The sequence below is a fragment of the Sus scrofa genome, chromosome 18, assembly GCF_000003025.6.
Source record: "Sus scrofa isolate TJ Tabasco breed Duroc chromosome 18, Sscrofa11.1, whole genome shotgun sequence".
In the NCBI taxonomy this organism is placed as follows: domain Eukaryota; kingdom Metazoa; phylum Chordata; class Mammalia; order Artiodactyla; family Suidae; genus Sus; species Sus scrofa.
Window position 1 is genome coordinate 21,229,171 of NC_010460.4, and position 15,306 is coordinate 21,244,476.

General features: G+C 38.3%; 1 protein-coding gene across 5 annotated transcripts in view; it reads left to right on the forward strand.

Annotated features, from left to right (window-relative positions):
• The window catches only part of GRM8 (glutamate metabotropic receptor 8), an 811,904-nt gene that overhangs the window by 284,122 nt on the left and 512,476 nt on the right, over nucleotides 1-15,306 (forward strand). The window lies entirely within an intron of this gene.

Genomic DNA, 15,306 nt, shown 5'->3' on the forward strand with positions numbered 1-15,306 from the left:
AACATAAGCTAGAAATGCTTTGACATATCAAGTGCGATGAACCACCTTCTAATCAGCAAAGGATTTGAAGTAATTGGTGTTTTTATTAAAACAAATCAGAATCTCCAAGCCTCTGCTAATGCTTGTTTCTTAAGGTTTTTCTTATGTCTTCCAAAGAACTAAAGACACTTAAAATCATCATATACGCTGATGTCATGACACTTGGTGGAATTTATACATATTTTGGTCAAAACAGATAAGGTGCACAAAGAACTGTTCTATAAAGACACACCCTTGTAGAAAGGTGTGAATGAACTGAATGTTACAGTGGAGAATGGAATGGAAGAATTACAGGATCAGTCTTGGTCTTTTTCAGTGGAAAATACTGGTAGGGTTGTATTCATTGTGCAACTAAACTCTTAAAGACAGAATCAGTTGAGCAAATACTGACCTTAATATTTATAGTAAGGTAGGAACTAATGTCCTGTAAAGATATTGCTGCTTCCTCCTCACTTAGGTTGACAGATTGTGTTCTCTGTGGCCAGTGCGACTGTGTCTAAGATGTCATTATCCCAGTGACTGAGTTTTATATTAAATCATATTCTACATGTGCAGTCATTTGAATTATATAGACATTTTGAGTGAGTTTCATGATGTCTTATATTTCTTCTCTAATTAAAAGCATGAGGAATTTTAGATATCACAGTTTTATTAAGGTAAACCTTTAATATATAACTATAGAAAGGAATTTAATACGAGCCAGGACCAAAAGAGGTTTCCAAGTTACAAAAAATTTTTTCTTCAGAAGTTAAATTTCATTGATAGTTGTGTTTGTGTTGTATGTGTTTCTAATACAGTGAGAAAATGAAAAAAAAAAACTTCTACTAGTGTATTTTAATTTTTAATTACTGTTTTCTATAGTTTGTCACTATTTGGACCTTCAAAAATGTTCTTGATATTCTCTGGCTTGCACATCTTATGTTTGTTTGTCAGTCTGGATTGAGAAGAAACTGGTAGTTATTATCAACTCCATCCATTAAAGGAGTAACTGGGTAAGTCACAAAACAGGAGAGCTAAAAAAATTTTCTTAGTTGGAAAATTATAAATACAACCGTTATTTTATTTCAACATTTCATTTACATTTTTTGAATTTTTGGAAGCTTGAATATTATTTTATTTTCTTGTTATAATTAACTCATGTGCATGGAGACTACTGGAGACCATTTATTGAAGTTATTAGAAATCTTGAGCTCCCAAATAAAACTGTCAGGAGATAGTATTGCCCTGATCTATGTTGCGTTACAGAACGGATGCACTTCCTTTTTTGTTTGTTTTGTTTTCAAATTTTTATTAAAGTGTAGTTAATTTATAAAGTTCCTTCCGTTTTCCCTGTACAGTGAAGTGACCCAGCCACACACACACACACACACACACACACACACACACACACACACACACACACACACACACATACATAAATATACACACACCCCAGTTTTTTTTTCTCATGCCCTCTTCCATCGTGTTCTAATCTGAAATGCTGGACTGTTTCCTGTGCTATACAATAGGACCTCAATATTTACCCTTTCTAAATGTAATAGTTTGCATCTACCAACCCCAAACTCCCCATCCATCCCCTTCTCTCCCCCTTCCCCCCTGCCAAACACAAGTCTGTTCTCCATGTCTGTGATATGTCTGTCTTTTGTAGACAGGATCATTTGTGCCATATTTTGGATTCCACCTATATGTGGTATCATATGGTGTTTGTCTTTCTTTCTCTGAACTACTTTACTTAGTATGAGAATCTCTAGTTGCATCCGTGTTGCTGCAAAGGGCATTGTTTTGTCCTTTTTAAGGCTAAGTAGTATTCCATTGTATATATGTACCACATCCTCTTAATCCATTCATTTGTCAGTGGACATTTGGGTTGTTTCCATGTCTTGGCTATTGTGAATAGTGCCGTATGCATTTCCTATGGGTGAGAGCATTCGCATTGAACTTGAGGGGAGTTATTTTCTACCCCTGCCTTCAATCAAGATTTCTAGAGTGAAGGGAAATTGCAATTACTATAAATTTGATAAAACAATGATAAAAAAATCAGATTTTGTGGCAATACTACAGTTTAAAAAGCAAGATGGAAAATAAAAATGTACCATGGTAAGTCCCAGTAATATGAGTTCCACCATCTTTCTTTCTCCTCCAGGTGTAAATTGTGCTTTCTCCTTTAAAAGTCTCCCCCAGTACTCCTCAAATCTTAGGACCAGGCTTCATGTTTATGCAGAAAAAACTCTCTCTTGTCCTGACACCTTCCTGCTGACTGCACTGCACTCTTCTCTGACCTGAATCATTCTGTCAGTGAACTGACTTGCTTTCATCAAATGGGGAAATGCTATCCGGCAGGAGAAGGCCTCTTCCAAGTTTAGAGGGTGGATGCTATCAAACCAAGTGGGAATATTTTTGTTTCTTTAGCAGCCTATGGAATTATACGATGGATTATGATACTGGCCTGTGTTGTAGTTCGAAGGATGGGCCTTGCAACCAGTGAGCTCTCAGTTTCAAGGCATTTGAACTTTGAATCTGCCTTTAGTCACCACATTAACTAGGTTAGTGTTTTTTAACCAGAATTGCGTTATCACCATAATCTGGGCAGTGAGCCCAAATTCACGTATGTATCTATCTTATTAATTTCAGATGCACATTTTTTTAATATTTTCCCTCTTTTATTTTTTTGGCATGCCCACGGCATGCAGAAATTCCCAGGCCAGGGATCCAACCTGTGCCACAGCAGTGACTCCAGATCCTTAGCTGCTAGGCTACCAGGGAACTCCATTATGTTTTCTCTTTTCTGATATCTGGATGTCCTTTTCATCAGTTTAGTCATGATTCAACCGCAGAATTTTCTTTTCTTGGTGGTGCATAAAATAATGGCGCATCTTATAACAAATGACATCTTAAGAGTCAATGAAATATGGACTAGATCAGAATCTTTGAGGGGCAGGTAGCTCATTGCATGAACTTTACAAAAGCTCTCCAAGTGAATCTGATGCACACTGCTGGTTATAAATACACTCTACTAGCTCTTGGCATTTCTCCAATTAACCATAATAATACATTGTTCACTGCCATGCATTGATCTTTCCTTTACCAGACACTGGTATTTTCATCTTATTTAATTCTCACAGCAAGCCTATTGAGTAGGTATTATTATCCCCACTAAAAAGATTGAGAAACTGAGGCTCAGCAAGATGAGGTAACCTGCCCAAGTATATATAAATATTAGTGGAAGAGCCAGGATATGAACCCAGGTGGGTTTGACTCCAAAGCTCTAATCACAGTATTATATATGGGTGGTTCTTCAAGTATGGTCCATCAGTGTCCCTAGGACATATTAGACATGCAAATTTTAGGGCCCCACCCCAGCTATAAGGAATGAAAGTAGGGCTCAGTAATGTGTTTTAACAAGCCCTCCAGGTTCTAATGCGTCCTATAGTTTGAGAACCACTGTTATATAGCATAGGAGTCTTCTGCAAGAGGAATCAGAGGCATTGCTAATAAAGATAAGACCTAATACAGTTTATTGGCTAGCTGGCTGTCTCATATTGTAATCCTAAAATAATGCCATATTTGCAAGGTTGACTAAGCTTTTACTTGCTTAATAACAAATAAAATTGCATTTGCTCAAATGTGCTTTAATTATAGTTCCCAATAGGCAGAACTATGGTAACAAAATATACCAGGCTCTAATGTTTTTTGCATAATGAGCATAGTCAAAGCATTTAGCAGGAATGGATTACAATTCCCCATATTAGATGGGAAAGCTCTAGAAGGACCACATGCCTTTCTTTGCTCAGACATCTTCTTGTTCTCAATCTTCATCTAATCCTGTTATTTCCTTTCTTCAAAAGTGCAGAATACGGTATCTCTCTTCCTGAGAGGAAAGGATGAACTGACAAGATCACGGTTTGTGTTATCCTGGGTTGATAGCTTCGTTAAATCTAGCATTTGTAATGCAGATAGAAATAAACAGTTTCTGAACAAAAGCTGATTAAAGAATTTAGCAGAAAAACAAAGAACTTGCTTAGTAAAAAAAAAAAAATTGATTGACATTATGGAATTAAGCATCCCAGAGGATAAATAAATTTGATTCCAAGAAAAAAGACAGTTTACAAAATAATATACCAAAGCGACAAAGTGCAAAGATGCCTGGCGAATATGATTATGTCTATCCAGCATCAGTACAACTATTTGAAAAGCACAACATTCAAATTGTAATTTTTTGGCTCTGCATGATGCAAAATGAGCAATTTGATTTTTCTTTTTCCACTAAATTGACTGATTTTTGAATGCATTATGTGACCCACAGTACTGTGTTATCCATGGCATTTCCCAGATGACTGAACTAAGTAGATGTCTTATTGTTGTTTTTTCCTAATAGATGTGTGTGGGGATGAAGATAGTGATAATTGGAAAAGAGGAAAGCATAGCATTTGGAACTTGGGAGTGGAGATTTTAGAAGCATGAGCAATCTTCAGCCTAGACGACCTGATGTTTGGCTGCAGTGACCTGCAGTTCTGGTCTCTGCACAGGCTTGTACACACTTAACTACAAATTTTTAAGACTGGTGCCTTATAGATAATGTCAAAGGGTCTGGGGTCTTGCTGCAAAGCCTAAAATGCTCCCATGTTGGTATCTGTTTCTAGCTCTTCTCTGACATGTGACATGAATCTCAAAATGGGCCCTGATGTCTAGAGTTTCCTCTAGGGTCTTTCTGTCTTAAATGAATCTCTGGACTCCTGTCCTGTATACCCTGATCATGTACTGTACTCCTGCCCAGCTTGGACTTAAGCCCTGGGAGTCCAGACCACTTGTCCTAACCTTGAACCCTGTCTACAATGGACATTCTGGCCAGCCTCATGGAAGTTAACCCTCTTCATAGACTTATTGGGGAGGGCAAACTGGTTAAGTGCATCTGCTAAGGCTGGCCTGTAATTGAAACTCCCATCAGAAATTCAGTAATTGTGAAATCTGGAGTAACTCCTCGCTGGATCTCAGGTTCCTCATCTACTTTATATCCAGTGGTCTGTATATACATGCATGTTTATTTTTTTTTTTTTTAACAAATGGATGCATGCTGATGAAAACAAAATAGTATCGTATGTTTAAGACAATTATCAAAGTCTAAAACAAGGATTAAGTGTTCAACACATGCTGCCCATGACTATCATGGGCTTTTCCCCTTTTCTTTGTTTGGTCACTTATTTTTAGCATTGTTACCACCCAGTCTCTGTCTATATAAATTGGTCCCCAGCTGTAATCTCTTTCCTGTTGGCTGGTTGACTGTCTTCATCCCATTACCTTCCACAACCTACCACTGACAAGGCCAACACAAATTTAGCATGAATCAAATAATTTATTTAGAGAAATGTATTGTTGTCCACTAAGGTTCATCAGGATTAAGCCATTGAATGAAACGGTTTCCCCCATCTGTGCAGTGACAAAAAACATTTTAGGAAATACTCTCCTAAAATTCAGTCAGAGTTTCTGTGGGAGAAACTGCAAGGTAGTACATATGTTTAGTTCCATGCTTCTGGTTTCCTGAGTTGAGTAAATAGTAGAACTCAGGGAGCACAAAGTTTAACCATTTAATGCATTGCCTGGCCTGCTTGTTAATTTGGGCATCTATAGATTTAATCATTGGTTTGGGTTTCAAATTGATTTTTGCTTAGTCTTCCAATAGCAGACAGCCAATCAAAGCAATTTGTTGTTCTTATAACAAGAACCTATGACTAGATACTTACAATGGAGCATGACAATAGGAGAAAAAATATGTATACATGTATGTATAACTGGGTCCCCAGGCTGTACAGTGGGAAAAAAAATTGTGTTGGAGAAATAACAATTAAAAAAAAAACACTCAAAATAAAAATAAAAAAGGGAAAAAAAAAAAGAATTTATAGGAAGACTCCAAAGTGGTAAATGGATTTGGAAGTCATTGCAGCTGAAACTCGACAGAGCTGGAGGATTAGGTTATGACTGACACAGTCATGCTTTATTGACCATGATTTAATGGCTTCCCAATTTTCTTTTCATTTCTAGAGCATTTACATACTTCTGAGTTGCCTAATAGATAAATCTTAGACAATGGCATTATACCTCGATGACAGCATAGTGGTAAATTCATATATTCCATCTAGTGACTATCAAAGTGCTAGTTTCTCCAAGACCAATAAGCTGAAGTCATAAAACACGTTTACATTTGCATATGCATCCTGTGCATTTATGGGGGCACATTTAACTCTGAAGGAATATTTATATATTCACACACATGAATTGGGATTTATTATGAGTGCTGAATTTGGAACTTTAAAGTCGTGAAGACTTGAGGCACTTTCCTCAAGACCTACTTTTGCTTGATTATGATTCATTAGTTTAAACCTCACCAGTCGTATGTTAACAGTACCGTTCTTTTTGAAGAGAGGGCTATTCTCTCAAAACTTATTAGGACAATATATGAATTTTGTCCCTATTTAAGACTTGACACATTGGATTAAAGAAATAATATATGAAATGTTGTAAGTTTCTAAGTGTGAAGGCTGCTTTCTGTTTTATGTAATTGAACATTTTATGATGCTCTCAGGCATTTTAAGGGACACATTTGCATTTAGGGGCAAAACGTAGAGAATAATCTAAAGAAAGACAAAAATGAAGAGTAAGGAAGGCCCATATAATGGGTCTGAAATTGCTGTGTGCTTTTTCCCAAGGAGGAGAGATTTAAGAGGTCCCCTGAAAACTTTAGCTCATGGAATTCACATTCTGGCACAATCACTGTTATCCATTAAATTTGAAGAATTATCTGGGTTATCTTTTCCTATATGTATATACATATAAATGTATATTTTTACATGTATAGATGTAAAATAAATATATATGAATAAATGAGGCAATGCCAGTAGCCACCAGAAACTCATCTCATCCACGGCCCCCGTGTAAGTTGGTCCAGGCATTCTGTGTCTCAGGATGCGTGAGTCCAGAAGCAGATGTAGGGTGAACAGGGCTCTCTGTGTGCCTGCTTCTTCCTGCCCTGGGAAGACTGGGGTGGTAGAGTTCAGCCCTAGGAGGGACATTAACATATTATACTACACACTCAGCAGCTGAAGGGTCTTCCAATAGTGGGTGCTTCCCCTGCCCCCACCCTTGTCCCTTCAGAGCAGGCCAGAGCCCCCAAAGGCAATTCTACTTCTCATCGACTTATTTATTCTGAAGATCTAGGGAGAGCTTGGGGCAGCACATTATTATTTCCATTGGTCCAATTAGCCTTGTTTTACTTAGGAAGACACGTTTACTAAATCAAAAGTTTTCTGGCTGGGTCATGCTGACCAGTACAATAGTATCTCCAATTATTTCGCTCTTGGAACAAAACACGTTCACTCTCTAAACCCTCGGTGTAGAGATCATGATGCGTATGTTTCTCTCCTTCAAGAGGACGGAAGCATAATATTATTTGTAAGCAAATGTTGAGGGCACAAGCTGACACCTCCTGTTGTTTCCTTTTCCTTTTAAGTGATCACAAACAGCTTTACGAAATCTCTTTACCGCCTTACTTGGCACATAATTCTTTCCTATTACTCTCATGCAAGTATATTTTGGCTCTTAGTCTGGTTCCACAAAATGCCATTTTCTTTGTTTTATTCTAACTTGAGCAATATTTATTTTTGCCTCCCCCCCTTTTTTAAGGGCTACACCCATGGCATATGGAGGTTCCCAGGCATGGGGTCAAATCAGAGCTATAGCTGCTGGACTACACCACAGCCACCAGCAACGCCAGATCCGAGCCACATCTGTGACCTACACCACAGCTTGTGGCAATGCCAGATCCTTAACCCACGGAGCAAGGCCAGGGATCGAACCCGTGTCCTCATGAATCCTAGTCAGATTTGTTTCCACTACACCACGATGGGAACTCCCCCCCCCCTTTTTTTTTTTTCATATTTTTGAGTACTTACTAAGTGCTACACAGTGTGCTGGTGGCTGGAGACAGGACGATGAAAAGATATGAACTGCCCACAAGTTGCTCACAACCTTTCAAGAAAAAAAAATCACTCAGCTCTGTGCTTATTTGTTTATATGCGTAAGTGTAACCAGAAGCTTGTCGTCGTGGGGAGATAATCAGGGAGGGCTTTGGGAAAGAGAAATATTCTGAGGTCATTTTTGAGCAAATAAAGGAACAAGGGTATGTTAGAAAAAGAAAAAAAAACTTAAGGTAGGGAGGGTGCAGGATGTGTATTTTCATTTGACTATAGAAGAAAGACTATAGAAGAAAAGACTCAAGGTAATTTGTATTCATATCACAAGAAGACTTATACATTTGGAATAAGTCTGAATTACTATGCTTTTCTTTAAAAGTATAATTGAATAACTTTGACGACATTTTAACACACACAATGCAGTTATCTAATTTAGATTCAGAGAGTTTCACTTGCGATTGTGTCAGTTGTTTTTTATTTGTTTAGATAATGTATTGAGAATTTTAAATGATCTGTTAAAATCTTATTTTACTTAGCAAACCATTTTTTTTTTCTCCCTAGATGTAGGGCAAAAGTAAATTCTGGCCCAACATCTATCAAAAATTATACAGTCTATACAATCTGGGAGTTCCCCTTGTGGCTCAGTAGTTAACGAACTGGACTAGCATCCATGAGGATGCAGATTTGATCCCTGGCCTTGCGCTCAGTGGGTTAAGGATCTGGCATTGCCCGGAGCTGTGGTGTAGGTCACAGATGCAGCTTCGATCAGACCCTGCATTGCTGTGGCTGTGGCGCAGGCTGGCAGCTGTAGCTCCGATTCAATCCCTAGCCTGGGAACATCCATATGCCTCAGGTGTGGGCCTAAAAAGCAAAAAAAAAAAAAAAAATAAAAAAATAAAAAAAAGAAATCATACAATCTGAATTAGGTTCTGATGAATGAGGTTTTTATGGCACCAACTAAAATGCCTTTTGCTGATATCACTGAAACCCTTTCTTCTTGCCCCAGTCATAAAATACTCTCCCCATCCTGATCTGATGACGTTTAACCACCTCTATCAGCCAGTGCCTGAGGATTTACCCTTCATCAGGCATTGTGGTTCTTTCTCTCTACTATCCTGTTGTATCTTTTGTTTTATGTTTTATTTACATGGTTACCACAGCATTGAGAATATTTGTTGTGATATCTCTATCACAAGTTATGATCCCCCCGATGTCACTCATTGTTGCAGCCACCCTCCCCCTGCATGACATTGAAACAAGCAAATGATGACGTTCACGTTCAACCTTCTTTTACCATTTTTGACAAGTGGTTGTCAATTTTAGCTGCTCATTGTGCTCACCTGGGAGCTTTAAAAATATTGATGGGTGGGTCTTACTCCCAGAAATTCTAAATTAATTGGTTAGGAGGGTGGCCTGAGAATTAAAATGTATAGAAGCTCCCCAGGTGAGCAGTGAGGTTGAGAACCACTGATCTGGACCTACACGGTCCAATGCAGTAGCCACTGGCCACATGTGGCACTGAGCACTTAAAACGTGCCGGTTCAAACAGTGTAATTGTGACTATATGCCTCAGATTTTGATGATTTAATACAAAAAAACAGTAGAATAACTCTAGTTTTTTAATATGATTATATATTGAAATGATAATATTTTAGATATGTTGGGTCAAATATAATGTATTAATTTATATTAATACTTTAATTAAGGATAATAATCAAATTAATCTCGCCTGTTTTTTTTGACTTTTTAACAAATTTATAAACTATCTTTTTTTCATTTTTTAAAGTTTTATTGAAGTATAATTGATTTGAGGTTGCGTCTTTCTGCCTTTTTATTTTTAATTTTATTATTTTTTCTTTTTACAGTGCACCCATGGCATTTGGAAGTTCCCAGGCTAGGGGTTGAATCAGAGCTGCAGCTGCTGGCCTATGCTACAGCCACAGCAACGTGGGGTCCAAGCCATGTCTGTGACCTACACCATAGCTCATAGCAATGCCAGATCCTTAACCCAATGAACAAGGCCAGGGATCGAACCTGCGTCCTCATGTATACCAGTTAGGTTCATTACCACTGGGCCACAGTGGGAACTCCCTTTCTGCCTTATTAAATGTGGCCACTGGAAAAATCAAAATCATGTACATGATTTGCATCATATTTCTGTTGAGTAATACTGATGTCCATATGTGGAAGGACAGAGATGTTTACCGAACAACAAAAAAATGCTTAAGTGCATTCTAGCAAATTACTTGGTGATGTTCATGTTTTGGGCCATCTTTGGTACACATAGTTTCTCTCTATGGAAGTCTATATTTAAAGTCAGACTCAACTAATGTTCATTGATTGTATGAATTATAAAAATTATTGAGCTGAGAAGAGTAATAATGCTCATGCAATAAACAGAAATAAATTGACGACTCAATGGTATCAAGTATGTAAAAATGCAATAGCACCATTGAAAATGAAATAGTCCTTCAAAACTGGTCAAAAAGGGGGAATTGAGAAATAGAATGTTATTTTTGTCATTATCATTGGACTACAGGCCAAGAAAAATATTCTTCTTAAACTGGACTCGACCTGGTCTTAACACAAAAACAAAAAACAAAGACCAAACCCTGAGTGAGTTTTTTGGTTTGCATGCAGAAGAAATAGGTAAATTATTTATATAGTCATATGTCATCATATATGTATGTTTAAAAAGCTTGGAAAGTGATATATCAGAAGAAAAGTCAAGGTCAGTGATGTCTAAGGTTTTCACAAATGGAGAAATGACTATAGAGCTGAAGTCATTAGATGATATGACCATCTTGAATATTGAGCATGAAACTCAGTTTTGGGGGAGGGAACATAGGAGCAATGTGACCTATGGAGCAAAGCACTGGGCAGAGCAAATATGCAGGTGGTAGGAGTGAAACACTCACTGCAGGCTTAGCTGATCGGGTTAGCATGGTGGGTATCTTTTGCTCTAACCACAGGTATCCAAAGAAAATGTTAAGTGTTTTGAGCAAGCTCTTATTTAAACTGGGAATTGCTAACTGTGAGTTATTAAGAGACACAGTATCCATAAATCAATTAACCTGCATCATATTCTATTCCATGCCCAGCATTCATTTAAACATAAACCACTGTTGAGTTCTAACGCATGGTAGACCAAATCAAAAGTTTAGGCTACGTTCACTTTATTCTGCAGTGTTTTTCTTCTGTTGGAATAAACTGAAATGCTTCTTTTCGTTTGGTTTCTGATAAGCTTGAAGGGAAATGAATTTGTATTCAACAGATACCTGGTGCTGTAATCTTATTTTTGTTTTTCTTCTCACGTCTTGACCTTATGAAGCAGCGTGGGGGCGTTTTGAAAGCTGGGCTTTGGCATCTGAACAGACCTTGTTTGAATATTAGCTCTTATCATTTGCTATTTGACCTTGGCCAAGTCACTTAACCTCCGCAAGCCTCAATTTGCCTGGCCCTGATACCTGCCTTGCAGGGCCTTTGCACGTGGTATAAATATTACTGTTATCCTCCTTATGAGATTGAAAAGCATTCTGAGCAGGACAGATAGTTTTATTGTAATCAAAAATTACAATCAAAATTAGTATTTTATATGTGGACTATATTATTACTATTCTAGCCCGCAGAGTTTGGAAGGGGGTGAGAAGGTGTATAGAGGAGAAGGGCTGGGGAAGGAAGGGAAGAGGGGGTACATGGTATCAGCAAGAAGGTTTCCCTGTTTATAGTTGGGGCCATTGGGGGATTAAATCTTCTCTACAGTGGATATGGAGGAATCTTTAAAACCAGAACAGATGAGGGAGGGACTATGGCAGTGCTGGGCCATCCTCCCCTGATGGGCCCTCGTGGCGGGGGTGGGCAGCATTCAGCTGTGCTTGACCAGCCAATGTCCAAGCAAAAAGGATATGTACAAGGAAGTACAAGCCTGGGGACTGTGCTTTCCTTCAGGCTCTTGGCTTGGACTCTACTGATGAGCTTCCTGATAGATAGTTTGTGAGCAGAACATCCCAAAGCATCTGTCTTGGGAATTGCAGAGTCTGAGACATGTTGGAAAGGCCCTGCTGTGTGGTATTCGGAGGCAGGGGTAGGGCCCTAACCTGTGAAACCAGGGGCCGGCACATAGTAGGGATGCCCTGATGTTCTTAGGATCTGAATGAATGCACACATCCTACACTTTGTAGACTCTTTGAGTATCTTCAGTGTGAACAATTCAAGCTCATTTCTAGACAAATAAGTCTTTTTATATTCCCTTATACATGGTGATAGTATAAGAGAGGAAAAGAGAATGGAAATCAATGATAAATTAAGCAAAGGGAATTAACATTCAAAAGACAAGTCCTTTAAATGCCTCTCAAAATTCTGCATTTGCTTGTTTTACAAAATGCTTTGATCAATGAAATGCAGTAGGTGAGGAGTTTCACACTTAGCGATTCTTTCTCCAAAGCCTATTTAGAATGACCCAGAAAATCTTTCACTTTTTCTTCCCCTAAGCTTAACCCTTTTACGTAGAGAAAGGGTTTCTGTTATCTGCATTTAAAGTATGACTTAGATAAGGAAGATCAAATGAGTTTTGAGAGCTATATACTTTGTCCTTTAGCTATGATAATATGGTCAGAACTATCTTTATGAAAATGAGGAAAGAGGATTGTTTGATGTGTGAATATTTGCAAGAGAAGAGCTGGTTCAAGGCATTGTGTTTGTTTATATGTCAGTCATCCATAACAGTGAAGGGGAGGTATCTCCTGCAGGTAGGAGTGTTCTTTGCTGAATTTTAAGTATCGCTAAACCATCGGGTGTCCGGGGGGAACATCTGGAATATCCCTCAATGTGGAAAGTAGGAGTAGCAGGAAAAGAACAAAATTAAATGGCACTGTCTTCAAAAATAGGAATAGTTTGGATCTTAGCATTTATTTACTTGGAAGTGACATCATCCAATGCCATTCACTTATTTCAGTGCCACTCCTTTTAAAATATGCATCTGGATCTCGGACGCAGCCATATCTAGGTCTCAGTCTAAGGCTCCAACATTTCCTTGAGCCTACCCAAAATATATTAAGATGATTTCCTCTATCTGTCCCCTGATAGCCATCTTCGCTGGAGGTATAACTTCATAAACTATAAAGTAATTTCCTTTGCAACTCTAAGCCAGCATTCTAAGCACAGTGTTGTCTTTGGGCCAGAATAATGTTATTAATTACTTTATTAATTTTCATTCTTATGCTAAAACACCTTGTACTTTTTAACTAAAGTTCTGCTTTCCGTTTTCAACATTTCTTCACAAGCCAAGGTATCTCAATTGTTTTTAGGGGGAGTATTTTTCATTTGCTTATTTTTTGGCTTAGGTCTTTGAAGAAGGCTGAATGAAACAGCTTTGTATTATTTTACTAATTCTACTAATTGTCTAATTCTACTAATTGTCTTCATTTGTAAAGACTTCTGCTAACTGGGACATCTGACTCTGATTTGATAACATAGATGATGAATCTTTGCAGCAGATTTTTTTTTTCCTCACTACCAGTTGCCAGGATCTTGTCAGAATAGAAAAATTGGAAGATTGATTGGTGTTCTTTTCTTATTCATTGATTTACTTGGGTTTCTGGCTGACTGATGTATGTGTAGCTTCAGATACCATGGATTGTGTGTGTGAGAAGAAAAAATAAAGAGCTCAACAATAAAAATAACAATAGCTACTGTTTTTTTAGATGCTTGTAATTTGCTAGGCACTGTGGTAAGTACTTTATACACAGTAACTCTTTTAATTTTCTTAACAATTGGATCTTATAGATGAGGAAGATGAGTTTTAGAGAGGATAATTAATTTATTCAATACCATCCCGCTAATATGTGATGAAGTTGATTTCAACCTAGGTTTACACCACTTGAGAACTCAGACCAGATCGCTTCTGATCATATTATGATTTTTGATCAAATTAAATTCAAGATATTTGAGACAGACATTTCACTAGGCACCATGGAAGATGCAAAGACAAGAAATTTAGAGTTCCTTAGAGGAAAAAGACACATACTGATAAAGATTGTAAGCAGGTGAACTTTAGGGTCTTTTTCTTTAGCTGGAAATCTTTCAGTCCCGGGACGCATACCCTTTGCCTCCAAAATTTGGGTCTCCTGTCCATGGGTTCGAGTGGAATGTAATGAAGATGTAAGTTTCTATTACTTTTTCCCAGTCCAAGGACAATGTTGGTATCTCTCAAATAAGGAATCAAAACTAGCCTTTAAATGATTTTAAGTTCAGTTTTGTTAAATTGTGCCTCTAAACACTCTATCTTTCCCTCTCTTCCAAGCCCCCAGCAGAGCTATAGCTCCAGGACTTTCCAGCTCTGGTCTGGTCGGTTATAGTTTTCCTTCTTCCAGCATTTGGCACCACCTTCTGTAGTCGGTCCTTCCTGCCTCTCATTGGGGCTTTTCCTCTCATTAAACATCATACTAAGGCAGCCCTAAAAGCTCTATGGACTCCCAGGACCCTATGAATTACAGCTAACAGCTTTCACTCTCCTTCAAAGTCTTTTCCTAGAGTTACTTACAAGCTCACTGCCCTAATCTCCTTTCATCTTCCAGCTTTCTCCTTCCATCTGCCCATATTAAATTTCACCATGTTTCAGAAGCTTGTTAAGGGATCAATAAAGTATATTTTGAGTCTAACTATAGGTTCCATGCAGGTCCCTCCCTCACAGTTTTGATGACGTTGGCTGAATATACTTTTTCATGAAATGAACTGGCTTTGTGCATTGACTCTTTGCTGTCTCAGTCCATGGGGTTGGGGAGCGGGTGTCGGGGGAAAGGTAGAGAAAACCCTTTAGTACAAAAGACACAGCTCTTTTCCATGTAGATTTTTTTTCCTTCAAAGGAAGAGACCCCATGGTTATCTAATTCTTTGGGGGAAGTAGAATGAACTTTTCCATTACAGATGTTCTACTTTCTTTCAGCTCATATCTCAGTGCTTACTGATTTTGTGCAGCTCTCTGTTTCAGAGCTTCCTGACTTCCCAGGCACAAGCTCCATTTGCATCCACGTGGTGCTTGCACCTTGTCAGGTACCAGAATCATCTGAGGAGCACTTTCAGTGCTCACACTAGGTCCCAGCTGTGTGCTTCTGACTCTGTACTTTGTCACCCAGGATTGAGAAAGATGCCTGCATTCATCAGAAGGTCCTCCATTGCTTAGGTTCTTTTTCTTTTTCCAGATCTCTCTTCATGATTCATTTCCACAGTGATAGTAGGCTCCGTCTTGGGTGAAGAATTCCATTAAGAGAGCAGAAAAGATAAACTCTGCAAGTTTAATTAGGCC